This window comes from Meles meles, chromosome 4 (genome assembly GCF_922984935.1).
Source record: "Meles meles chromosome 4, mMelMel3.1 paternal haplotype, whole genome shotgun sequence".
NCBI lineage: Eukaryota > Metazoa > Chordata > Mammalia > Carnivora > Mustelidae > Meles > Meles meles.
The window spans coordinates 79,292,033-79,306,248 of NC_060069.1; positions in this window are offsets into that span (position 1 = coordinate 79,292,033).

The following is a 14,216-nucleotide window of genomic DNA, read 5'->3' on the forward strand; positions in this document are numbered from 1 at the left end:
CGAGGAACACTCACATTTCATAGTGGAGTAGGGCAGGAGGATCCCTGAAAATAAAACTGAAAAGGGAGGCCAAAAATGTGGAAGGAAACTCAGTGGTTTCTTGGGAGGTAAGGAAGAGTGTGTCTTAAGAAGACAGTAGTGACCTGTGCCATGATGCTAAAAGGCCAAGTTCAGATACATGTCTGTTGGATTTGGTTACAATAAGACCTTGTATAAAATGTGGAAGGGACACCCCGGGGAGATGTGGGGACAAAACTCCAGCTAGGAGTGGTCTGAAGGGCCGTGAGAGGTGAGGATATAAAGTCGAGTTTAATTCATTTAAGAAGTTTGGCTGTGAAGGAAAGAGAGCAAAAACTTGAGGGCAAATGGGTTTTTAATTTTAATTTTAGAAGGTTTTAAATTTTAACTTAAAAAATACTGATAGGAAGGCACCAGAAAAGAGAGGTTAGAGATACAGGAGAGGGGATTCATTGTTTGCCATTTTTTTTAAATTTAAGATTTTATTTATTTGAGAGAGAATGAGTGAGAGAGAGCATGAGAGAGGAGGAGATCAGAGGGAGAAGCAGACTCCCCAAGGAGCTGGGAGCTCGATGCGGGACTCGATCCTGGAAGTCCGGGATCATGACCTGAGCCGAAGGCAGTTGCTCAACCAACTGAGCCACCCAGGTGCCCACTGTTTGCCATTTTTATTAAGACTCCTGGGGAGGCTGGGGAGGGCAAGGGTGAGTCCTAGAGAACAGGGAGTGCGATGCGTGCTCAACGTTAAGAGGTCAGAAGGAGGAGAAGTATGAGTGCACAAATAAGTAGGGTTGTAGATGTGATGGCAGGCTGTTCAGGTAACTTTTACCTGAGAGGAGTGAGAGATAAGGAGCTGCTGTGAGAGAAGTGATGGGCCCCGGGTAAGCAACTTGAAAAGCAGAAGAAGGCTTGCATAGCTTTGAAGCACAGAAGAACTAGCTGACCAGCAACGGCGCTGAGACAGACTCATACTTCTTCACGTTATCAGGCAAACTCCTGAGCATTGGGTCTTCCTGTAATTTGAGTTACTTTAGGTAAAATCCAGCTGGGGGATATTTATAAACCACTTGGTTTACAGACTGTCACATAAAAAACAAAACAAAACTGTGAAGAATAAACTCATTCTACTCTTCCTTGATGTAAATTAAATGTCATGTCCCCTAAGAATCTGTAAAATATAGATCTATCCATATACTCCTTAACTAAATGACATATACAAAATTCAGTTATGCAAACTGAATATATGAGAGTTTCTCCCCCAACCTTAGAGCATTACCAAGGACTCTGTTTTGCAAAGGGAAAAGAATATGGAGTTTGGAGCCAGATAGATTTGGTTTATTTTTTCTTAAAGATTTTATTTATGTATTTGACACAAAGAGAGAGAGATAGTGAGAGAGAGAACATAAGCAGGGGGAGTGGCAGGCAGAGAGTGAGGGAGAAGCAGGCTCCTGCTGAGAGGGAGCTCAATGCAGGCCTCGATCCCTGGGATCATGAACTGAGCCAAAGCCAGATACTTAACCGACTGACCCATCTGCGCCCCAGATTTGTTTTAAATCTAAGTTTTGTTAAGTACTAAAATGTACTCACAGGTGAGCCACTACCCCTGGGCTCAGTTTTCTCATCTTTTAAATAGTAGGATCTACCTGAATTGGTTGTTGGAGGATTGAGTGAAGTGATCTATGGAAAATATCCAGGACAATGCATGGCACAACGTGCTCAGAGAGGAGTCTTTTTATTTATTCTTGGTTTATAGGATTTATAAGAATAACTTTCAGGGTTACCACGAGCAATCTCTCGTTGCCTGTTCAGTCAACCTATTAACATTTATGGAACACCTGCCAGATAGCAGGTGCCTAGTCCTTTGTTAGGGACAATGGAAACAAAGAAGGTTGAACCCATAGTTGTTGCCTTAGAGCTCCTCATGCTGCACTTACAATATGTTTTCATGCAACAGTTTTGCAAACATGCACTTCTAGAGTCTGTTAGTTGCTTAACTGAATGCAGAATTTTAGCCCAGTGGCTAGTATATCAGTCACTTAATAGATCTTATTTTTCCTCTCCTCTTCTCCCAAGATAAGATACAGGCAATGCCAGCTTTGTGACCAGTTGTTATACAGAAATCTGATGTACAGATTCAGAATTACAAATAACTTATAATAGGTGTGGAAAGAAACCATGGCAAGGCATGAGCTTCTTAGGAAAGCTGACCTCTGGGCCCAGACGTCCAGAGTTGGTTGCCTGTTTTGCCCTAAATAGCATCCCTGATGTGATCTGAAAAGTTTTGCATTTTTTCTGACCCTGCCTGTGTTTCCTGTGGTTTTGCCTCAGGGATATCCTTTCCATTTCTGAAAGCTGAGTGTCTGACACTCATATCTGTTTTAGGTTTCTTGAAGTTCCTTGGAACAGTTTCTCTTCTTACTAAAATTCACAATTTGATGGCCAGTCTTTCTTCTGGCTCAGTAAGAGACACCGTGCTCTCCAGAGTCTGTAGCAGGTCACTGCCTTATGATAGCAGGTTCTTTGTTATTCCACTTTCCAGTGAATTAAAATTTTTTGTTTTATGAAATTAAAAAGAATTATATGAATGCATTTTCATTGTAAAATAGTAAGACATGCTTCTTCAGAGCATAAGATATGAAATACCTTATTCTTTTTCTCATCCCTTCCAAGTCTTCAAAGTAACACTGTTAACAATTTGGGAAATAATTTTCTGGATATTATTCTATGTATTTCCATACATACTCATTTTTGTATGAAATATGTATATTCACATACGTATTTTAAATATACATTTTAAATAAAACCAAGATTATAGCACACAAATTATTCCCAAGCTATCTTTTCTCAATAAATATTGGAGACATTTGACATTGTACATTTAGATCTAACTCAATCTTTTTGTTTTGTTTTGTTTTTTTAAGTTTTCATTGACTTTGTTTTTTTTTTAAGATTTTATTTATTTATTCACAGAGAGAGACACAGTGAGAGAGAGAACACAAGCAGAGAAGAAGCAGAGGGAGAGGGAGAAGCAGGCTTCCTGCCGAGCAGGGAGCCCTATGTGGGGCTTGATCCCAGGACCCTGGGATCATGACCTGAGCCGAAGGCAGATGCTTAACGACTGAGCCACACAGGTACCCCAATCTTTTTTTTGTTTTGTTTTTAAAGATTTAGTTATTTATTTAGGAGAGAAAGAGAGAGTGTGCGTGCAATGGGGAGAGGCAGAGAGAATCTGAAGCAAACTCCACGCTGAGAGTGGAGCCCAACAGGGGGCTAAATCTCAGGACCCTGAGACCAGGACCTGAGCCCAAACCAAGAGTTGGATGCCTCACTGACAGCACCACCCAGGTGCCCCTATCTCATTCTTGTTAATAACTGCATAGAATCCTATATTACAGATGAAACATAATTTATATAGTCAATCTCTTCTTGATAGCCAAAGGCAAACTCCTGAGTTTCCCCCCAAACTTGGTCCTCCCCTAGTCTTTTCCATTTCAGTTACCTGCAACTCCTCCAGCTGCTCAAGCCAGTGTTCTCCAGTCATATCCCACCCTCTGCCTTTTCTTTTTCTTCTTAGCACTTAACATTTGACATACACCTCTTTGGAGTATGTCAAATATCTCCTCACTGGAATGTAATATCAACAGGTGAGGAACAAGAGATGGCAGCAGTGGGAAGGGCAAAGGTAAACCTGTTCAAAGTGTGTGTGTATGTCAAGTGCGTGTGTTTACCTTAGTACCAACTCTGGATTATCTCCCTTCTGTAATACTTTTTTAAATTAATTATTTTTATTAATGTATAATGTATTATTTACCCCAGGGGTACGTGTCTGTGAATTAGGCTTACACACTTCACAGCACTTATCATATCACATACCCTCCACAATGTCCATAACCCAACCACCCTTTCTACCCCCCTTCCTTCCAGCAACCTTCAGTCTGTTTTGTAAGAGTAAGCGTCTCTTATGGTTTGTCTCCCTCCCGATCCCATCTTTATCATTTTCTCCTTCCCTACCACCCAAACTCCCCACTCTGCATCTCAAATTACTCATACTAGGGAGATCATATATTAATTGTCTTTCCCTGATTGACTTATTTCACTCAGCATAATACCCTCTAGTTCCATCCATGTTGTCGCTAATGGCAAGATTCATTTCCTTTGATGGCTGCATAGTATTCCATTGTGTATAGATACCACCTCTTCTTTATCCATTCATCTGTTGATGGATATGTAGGTTCTTTCCATACTTTGGCTATTGTGTGTTGCTGCTATAAACATTCGGGTGTACATGCCCCTTTGGATCCCTACATTTGTATCGTTAGGTTAAATACCCATAGTGCAATTGCTGGGTCTTAGGGTAACTCTATTTTAAATTTTTGAGGAATCTCCATGCTGTTTTCCAGAGTGGCTGCAGCAGCTTGCATTCCCACCAACAGTGTAGGAGGTTTCCCCTTTCTCTGCATCCTCCCCAGCATCTGTGATTTCCTGACTTGTTAATTTTAGCCGTTTTGACTGGTGTGAGGTGGTATCTCATTGTGGTTTTGATTTGTATTTCCTTGAGGCTGAGTGTGGAGCACATTTTCATGTGTCTGTTGGCCATCTGGATGTCTTCTTTGCAGAAATGTCTGTTCATGTTCTCTGCCCATTTCTTGATTGGATTATTTGTTCTTTGGGTGTTGAGTTTGATAAGTTCTTAATAGGTTTTGGATATTAGCCCTTTATCTGATATGTCATTTGTGAATATCTTCTCCCATTTTTTCAGTTATCTTTTGGTTTTGTTGACTGTTTCCCTTGCTGTGCAAAAGCTTTTCATCTTGATGAAGTCCCAATAGTTCATTTTTGCCCTTGCTTCCCTTGCCTTTGGCAGTGCTTCTAGAAAGAAGTTGCTGCAGCCGAGGTCAAAGAGGTGGCTGCCTGTGTTCTTCTCAAGGATTTTGATGGATTCCTGTCTCATATTGAGGTCTTTCATCCATTTGGAGTCTATTTTTCTGTGTGGTGTAAGGAAGTGGTCCACTTTCATTCTTTGGCACGTGGCTGTTCAATTTTCCCAACACCATTTGTTGAAGAGATTGTCTTTTTTCCACTGGACATTCTTCACTGCTTTGTTGAAGATTAGTTGACCATAGAGTTGGGGGTCCATTTTTGGGCCCTCTATTCTGTCCCATGGATCGATGTTTTTGTGCCAGTACCATACCATCTTGATGATGACAGCTTTGTCATAGATCTTGAAGTCTGGAATTGTGATACCACCAACTTTGGCTTTCTTTTTCAACATTCCTCTGGCTATTCGGGGTCTTTTCTGGTTTCATATGAATTTTAGGATTATTTGTTCCATTTCTTTGAAAAAAATGGATGGTGTATTGATAGGGATTGCATTAAACATGTAGATTGCTTTAGGTAGCATAGACATTTTCACAATATTTGTTCTTCGAGTCCATGAGATTGGAACGTTTTTCCATTTCTTTGTGTCTTCCTCAATTTCTTTCATGAGTACTTTATAGTTTTCTGAGTACAGATTCTTTGCCTCTTTGGGTAGGTTTATTCCTAGGTATCTTATGGTTTTGGGTGCAATTTTAAATGGGATTGAGTCCTTAATTTCTCTTCCTTCTGTCTTGCTGTTGGTGTATAGAAATGCAACTGATTTCTGTGCATTGATTCTTATATCCTGACACTTTACTGAATTCCTGTATGAGTTATAACTGTTTTGGAGTGGAGCCTTTTGGGTTTTCCACACAAAGTATCATATCATCTACAAAGAGTGAGAGTTTGACTTCTTCTTTGCCAATTCAGATGCCTTTAACTTCTTTTTGTTGTCTGATTGCTCAGGCTAGGACTTCTAGTACTATGTTGAATAACAGTGGTGATAATGGGCATCCCTGCCATGTTCCTGACCTTAGCAGAAAAGCTTTCAGTTTTTTTCCACTGAGAATGATATTTCCTGTGGGATTTTCATAGATGGCTTTGATGATATTGAGGTATGTACCCTCTATCCCTACACTTTGAAGAGTTTTGATCAAGAAAGGATGCTGTACTTTGTCAAATGCTTTTTCAGTATCTATTCAGAGTATCATATGGTTGTTGTTCTTTCTTTTATTAATGTATTGTATCACATTGATTGATTTGTGGATGTTGAACCAACCTTGCATTCCTGGAATAAATCACACTTGGTTTGGTGAATAATCCTTTTAATGTACTGTTGGATCCTATTGGCTAGTATCTTGGTGAGAATTTTTGCATCTGTATTCATCAAGAATATTGGTCTCTAAATCACTTTTTTGATGGGGCCTTTGTCTGGTTTTGGGATCAAGGTAATGCTGGCCTCAAAAAACGAGTTTGAGGGGCACCTGGGTGGCTCAGTGGGTTAAAGCCTCTGTCTTCGGCTCGGGTCATGATCCCAGGTTCCTGGGATCAAGCCCTGCATTGGGTTCTCTGCTCGGCTAGGAGCCTGCTTCCTCCTCTCTCTCTCTGCCTGCCTCTCTGCCTGCTTGTGATCTCTGTGTGTCAAATTAATAGATAAAAAACGAGTTTGGTAGTTTTCCTTCCATTTCTATTTTTTGGAAGAGTTTACTGTTCGGGTTTTCTATTTCTTCCTGGTTCAGTTTTGGTAGTTTATACATTTTTAGGAATGCATCAATTTCTTTCAGACTGTCAAATTTGCTGGCGTGTAGTTGTTCATATTATGTTCTTATAATTGCTTGTATTTCTTTGGTGTTGGTTGTGATCTCTCCTCTTTCATTCATGACTTTATTTTTTAGGGTCCTTTCTCTTTTCTTTTTGGTAAGTCTGGCCAGGGGCTTATAAATCTTATTAATTCTTTCAAAGAACCAGCTCCTAGTTTTGTTGATTTGCTCTACTGTTTTTTTTGGAGGGTGGGTTCTATTTCAATGATTTCTGCTGTGATCTTTATTATTTCTCTTCTCGTGCTGGGTTTAGTCTTTATTTGCTGTTCTTTCTCAGCTTCTTTAGGTGTAAGGTTAGGTTGTATATGTGAGACCGTTCTTGTTTCTTGAGAAAGGATTGTATTGCTATATATTTTCCTCTCAGGACTGCCTTTGCTGTGTCCCACAGATTTTGAAAAGCTGTGTTTTAATTTTCATTTGTTTCCATGAATTTTTAAAATTCCTTTTTAATTTTCTGGTTGACCCTTTTGTTATTTAGTAGGATGTTCTTTAGCCTTCATGTGTTTCAGTTCTTTTCAACTTTCTGCTTGTGATTGAGTTCTAGTTTCAGAGCATTGTGATCTGAAAATATGCAAGGAATGATATCAGTCTTTAGGTACTGGTGGAGACCTGATTTGTGACCCAGAATGTGATCTATTTTGGAGAATGTTCCATGGGCACTAGAGAAGAATGTGTATTCTGTTGCTTTGGGATGGAATGTTCTGAATATATCTGTGATGTCCATCTAGTCCAGTGTGTCATTTAAGGGATTTATTTCCTTGTTGGTCTTTTCCTTGGATGATCTGTCCATTTCAGTGAGGGGGGTGTTAATGTCCCCTACTATTATTGTATTATTGTCAATGTGTTTCTTTGATTTTGTTATTAATTGGTTTATATATTTGGCTGCTCCCATGTTAGGGGCATAGGTATTTAAAATTGTTAGATCTTCTTGTTGGACAGACCCTTTGAGTATGATATAGTATCCTTCTTCATCTCTTATTATAGTCTTTGGCTTAAAATCTAAATGATCTAATATAAGGATTGTCACCCCAGCTTTTTTTTGATGTCCATTAGCATGGTAAATTGTTTTCCACCCCTTCACTTTATTTTTTTTTAAATAAAGATTTTATTTATTTATTTGACAGAGAGGGAGAAAGAGAGAGAGATCACAAGTAGGCAGAGAAGCAGGCAGAGAGAGGTGGGGGTCAGGGAAGCAGGCTCCCTGCTGAGCCTGATGTGGGGCTTGATCCCAGGACCCTGAGATCACGACCTGAGCCAAAGGCAGAGGCTTAACCCACTGAGCCACCCAGGTGCCCCCCCACCCCTTCACTTTAAATCTGGAGGTGTCTTTGGGTCTAAAATGAGTTTCTTGCAAACAGCTTATTGATGGGTTTTGTTTTTTTATTCATTCTGATACCCTGTGTCTTTTGATTGGGGCATTTACCCTATTTACATTCAGGGTAACTCTTAAAAGACATGAATTTAGTGCCATTGTATCGCCTGTAAGGTGACTGTTACTGTATATTGTCTCTGTTCCTTTCTGGTCTACACTTTTAGGCACTTTGATTAGAGGACTCCTTTCAATATTTCTTGCAGGGCTGGCTTGGTGTTTGCAAATTTTTTAAGTTTTTGTTTGTCCTGGAAGCTTTTTATCTCTCTTTCTATTTTCAATGTTAGCCTAGTGGATATAGTATTCTTGGCTGCATGTTTTTCTCATTTAGTGCTCTGAATATATCATGTCAGTTCTTTCTGGCCTGCCAGGTCTCTGTGTATAAGTCTGCTGTCAATGTAATATTTTTACCATTGTATGTTCCTGACTTCTTGTCATGGGCTGCTTTTAGGATTTTTTCTGTCACTAAGACTTATAAGTTTTACTAATAGATGATGAGTGTGGACCTATTTGAATTGATTTTGAGGGGGGTTCTCTGTGCCTCCTGGATTTGATGCTTGTTCCTTTTGCCATATTAGGGAAATTCTCTACCATAATTCACTCTAATATACCTTCTACCCTTCTCTCTCTTTCTTCTTCTTCTGGAATCCCAATTATTCTAATATTGTTTCATCTTATGGTATCACTTATCTCTTGAATTCTCCACATTGTGGTCCAGTAGTTGTTTGTCTTTCTTTTGCTCAGCTTCATTATCCCCTGTCATTTGGCCTTCTATATCACCAATTCTCTCTTTTGCCTCATTTGCCCTAGCAGTAAGAGCCTCCATTTTTTATTTCACCTCATTAATAGCTTTTTTGATTTCAACTTGGTTAGATTTTAGTTCTTTAATTCTCCAGAAAGGAGAAATAAAGAAATAAAGAAACTTCTTTAAAAATAAAATATCTTCCATGCCTTTTCAAGCCCAAGTAGCACATTGAGAATCGTCATTCTGAACTGTAGTTGTGACATATTACCAATGTCCTTATTGATTAGGTCCCTAACCATCAGTGCTGCCGCCTCTTCTTCTTCTTCTTCTTCTTCTCTCTTTCTTTCTTTATTTATTTGGTGAGTTTTTCTGCCTTGTCATTTTATCCAGATAAGAATATATGAAAGAGTGAACAAAATACTAAAAGGGTAGCAAGGATACAGAAAATTGTTTGCTAACAAAATCAGAAGAAATACAAAACCAGTGGAAGAAGATAGGGGAAAAAATAAATAAAAAATAAAAAATAAAAAATAATATATATATAATAAATATAAGAAAAACTTATATATATACAAAAATAAGGGTAAACACGATGAAGGGATGGAAAAAGAGTGTAAAGATGGAAATTTAAAAAAAATTCCTAAAAATGAATTGATAAGATAAGTTGGTTGGAAAAAGAAAAAAAAAAAGAGAAGGAGGGAATGTGCTCAGACTGGAGACTAGAACAAGGCTATGTGCTAGATTAGGGTATATTTTGATCTATTAGAAGAAATTGCATCCCCAAATCCTTAAGAAAAAAAAACCTCTATGATTACAAAAAATAAGTTTAAATTCAATGAGGGATAAAATATGACTATAACAATGAGGGTTTAAAAGATTTTTTTTTTTTGAGAAAGGTATTGTTAAGATAAACTAGTTAAAATGCTAAAAAAGGAAAGTGGAAAAGTTAAAAAATTGAATTTAAAAAAGTTAAAAAATTAAGTTTGCAAGACTAAAGGATCATGGGGTAAAAGTCTCGAATTCTATGCGTTGCTTTCTCTTAGCTCTGGAGTTCCACTGTTCTCCTTTATCAGCAAGCTTGGTCTTGGCTGCAAGTTGCTGCTGATCTTCTTGGGGAGGGGTCTGTTGCAGTGGTTCTCAAATGTCTTTGCCCAAGGCGGAATTGCACCGCTCTTGCCAGGGACTGGGCTAAGTAATCTGCTGGGGTTCACTCTCAGAGCTTTTGTGCCCTGAACGCTTTTCGTACAGCTTTGAAGGATGGGAATGAAAATGGCGGCCTCCCAATCTCTGGCTGGGAGGAGCTAAGAGCTCAGGGTCCCCTCTCCTTAGTGCACGCTCAGAGAAAAGCAGTCAATCACTCCTGTCTCCCTGTTTCCAGTTGTACTCCGAGCTCACCCAACCTGTGACTGAGCATTTCTATCTCTGGCACACCACTCCATTTGGAGTCTCCTCCTGAAGCAGGAAGGTGAGTCTCCCCAGATCTGCTACTTGTGGGGTCCCTGCTCAAAGAGCAGTGGTCTGACTGTGCTTTGGATCATGGTTTAAGGTAACCCCGATATATAAGCTCACTCTTTAGGCTCTGTCTCTGTAGTTGGCTTCCTTGCTCTGATAACTGGCAGCTCTGCCACACTCAGACACCCCTGATCTTTCTTTGACCCCATGAGACCTGGGATCACACTGTCCCCATGAGAGCTCCACCCTGTTTAGCCTCTGGAGCGATGTCCCTCAGTGGAGCAGACTTCCCAAAGTTCTGATTTTGTGCTCTGCTGCTCTGCCACTTGCTAGGAGCTGCCCCCCCACCCCCCGCCTGGTCTATCTTTCTGTTCCTTCGGATTCACTTCTCTGCTTGTCCTACCTTTCGGAAAGTGGTCAATTTTCTCTTCCTAGAATTGCTGCTCTTCTCTTCTATCTCTTGTTGAGTTTGTGGGTGTTTGGAATGGTTTGATAACTATCTAGCTGAGCTCCTGGGACCTGATGTCGTTCCAGTCTGCTACTCCTATGCCATCTTGCCTCTCTCTCTCTCTCTTCTGTAATTCTGACAGAAGTTTCTTTACCCCTATTCACCTGGTTTCCCCATCCCTCCACAAGTGCCTATTCTGGAATTTGTTGGCTTGTCTGTTCTTTTTTACCTCTTACATCCATTCAGACACTAAAATCCTATCAATTTGCCTAAATATATCTTGCACAGACATCCATTCTTTTAAAAACCAAAGAACCACTCTATTCTAACATTATCAACATTGTCCAACACTGTTGCTAGAGCCTTATAACTGCCCTCTCCATCTATTGTGCCCCTGCCTCTGCTCTCTCCTCACCATACTCTTCACTCTGCACTTAGACTGATTTTTTTCACACTGACATCTTGAAACCCTAACTGGCTTCCCCTTACCCATGCCTATGAGTCAAACTCATGATTCCTCACATTGCCTTCAGATCTCTGCCTATTTTTCTAGCCTCATTATGTACCATTTGCTTCCATCTTTCTATATGTCAGCCGTGCTGATTTTCTTTCAATCCCTGTCTCAGGATCTTTGCACAAGCATTTTCTCTGACAGGGAGGCTCTTTTTCTTCAGCCTTCATCTTACATCATTCGGGTCATATCTTACATATATTTTTCTTCGAAATTCTTTCTATGACTGCATAGACCATACTCTGGACTTCTATGTAACAGTCATGATGCTTGCATGTACTTGGTTAATATCTGTTCTCCTAGGTAGGCAGCATGGTACTTGAGAGCAGGGACCCATGCCAGGCTTTATCACTGCCAGGCACACAGTGGCTTCTCAGCAAATGTTTGCTGAATGAATGAATACAGTCTAAACTTTGGAAGAGTAAAAATTCTCTAAAATTGCTGCCTTGGCCTTGCTTCAAGAAGTGAAAACCCAGTGTAAACTTGTTCGGATGAGACAATACAAGAAGAAAGGACCAGGGAAGAGCCATTTCCATAGCCCCTCCTGGATGAGGCTCCATCAGTAATGGATGTTCACAGATCCATACTAGTGGACCACTCTGCTAGTAGAGTGGGGTTAATATGAGAACCACACTGTGGTTAAGTAATTTCACACTTATTGCATAGATAGAACTTAATTATATGCAATCATATCATTAATTGTTTAGAAATTGACTGTTAAGAAATGGAATGTTAAGAAAGTTGAATGTGATTCATCTTGTAGCATGAGTTTACTTTCCAGACCACTTCTTCACTGTCCTTGTAAAAATTAGGTTAAAAATAATGCTGTGTAAAACTAATGATATACTATATGCTGGCTAATTGAAAATAATAATAATAATTTAAAAATGCTGTGAGTTATTCTTAAGGACAAATAATTGACTCACTCTCAACTGATTTTTCTTTTTTAGTGGCCTCACCTTGAGTAATTTTATTTATTTTTTTTCAGTGTTCCAAGATTCATTGTTCATGCCCCACACCCAGTGCTCCATGAAATACGTGCCCTCCTTAATACCCGCCACCAGGCTCACCTAACTCCCCACCCCCTCCCTTCCATCACCTTGAGTAATTTTAACCCCACAGATGTTTCCTATAATCAAATCATCTAATCAGCCTTCTAGATCAGATACAATTGAAGCTAAAGCGATACAAACCTTTGTGAAGGTTTTGAGTGCTAGGAGATAGACTATGATCTCAGCTATAATTATAGCATTGTTGAGACCATAAGGATTTAACCTTTATATTTCAAATTTGAGGGTTTTGTATAACTGCAAGAATCCACAAACAATGATGACATTCTCAAGAGGAAAGTAATCAGAAATAAATAGCACTGCCAACTTTTCTATTATACTTAGGAACCTGGTAGAGAGGGCCAATTTTGCTCCAGGATTCCTATGACACTCAGGCACAATCAACCAGGAAAGAAGCTTATGACCATGCTTGCTCTTTAATTTGCAATGCTGGTTTCAGCAGAATTTATAATCAGTTGGGGGTTTGACAGACTGACAACAACCTCTCTGCTCCCATTTTTATCTTCTTGATTGCTTATTTATTGCAAGAGCATGATATTTATTCTTCATAATATGCTAATCATAATTACTAAGGAAATCACTGGTTAGCCTGTCTGGCATTAGGCGATCAAGAAAAAAACAACAACAAAAAAAACCCAGGATGAAGACAAAAACATTTCATTAGAAAACAAAAGGAATCAGAATGGAGTACATTTTGATATCATTATGATTTTGTTCTTACAAATTACTAGTAACAACTTGACTAAAAAATGTCACTGTAGACATACAAAGCCAGGTTGTTGCAACATGTGGATTAGAGTTTGCTCCCATCTGGGAATAGCTAAGGAAATTTCCAGAGAGGGCAGTAATAAATAGTGGTCACTTTAACTAGAGACAGCCAGTCCTATTTTAGTTCTGCATCTTCTGGTCTCCTCTATTTGCCTTCTTGTTTTTGCATTTCCTGTCCACTTTAGGTTCCTGGCACTTTTGATCTTTTCTTCTCCACTCTCCCATGGAACATTCTGGTGGGAATATAATTCCATGTATTACTTCTCTTTGAGATAGTTACATTTATAGTTACATTTATTATTTACTTTATCTCTAATTGAAAGATTAGAGGGTTTTTTCCCCCTGTTTAATTCTGAACATCAATGGTTTTTATTTTCCTTAAAGTCAGGGATACTATCCTAGTGTCTCTAAAAATAGACAGTTGTCTACTTTGCCTTCTGGCAAAGTGAATTCTGGATCTAAAATGAAACATGTTATGGAAGAAATAAGAAGATTTCTTGCCCAGTGAGTTATAGCAGAGAATAGAGAAAGGTCCAGAGATGGTTTAGAATATATTTTCCTTTTAAGGTCATCCAAGCTTAAATAGCCCTGAAAATTTATCAATGGGAAAATTTGTCAATACCACTTAGAAATTCTTTAAAATACTAGGGAAATGCAAAAAGGACATTTAAAATGAAATACAATGAAGTAATTTGTAATCATTTTACATATAATTCTGAGAGACCTTGGCATATAATTTAATAAGAATTTGATTAATGGGAAAATTCACCCAACAAAATAAAATTGAAATTTTCCCCATAGATGACTGATAAGAAGTAGCCTAAAATGTAATATTGAAATGAAAACTCATTGTGAAGACCAAAACACTGTAGACGTTCCCCACTCAACCAGGTTAAGGAGCTGTTTGGAGTATTTGGGAACTGTATTTGTAATTGACTGAAGATAATGATTTTGCACATCTGCCTCTATAATTGGTGGGTAGCTGTGTCAATAATTGTTTATCCTGGATTATTTGGAAGTTCAAACTAGTTTGGAGGATTGAGAGATTTATAGAAAAACAAAGCCTGCTATATATAAAAGATCTGGGAATTTGATGAAAAGAGCTAATTATATATAACCTAACCAGAAGGACATGAGAAGAAATTAGGTAGGTCTGCA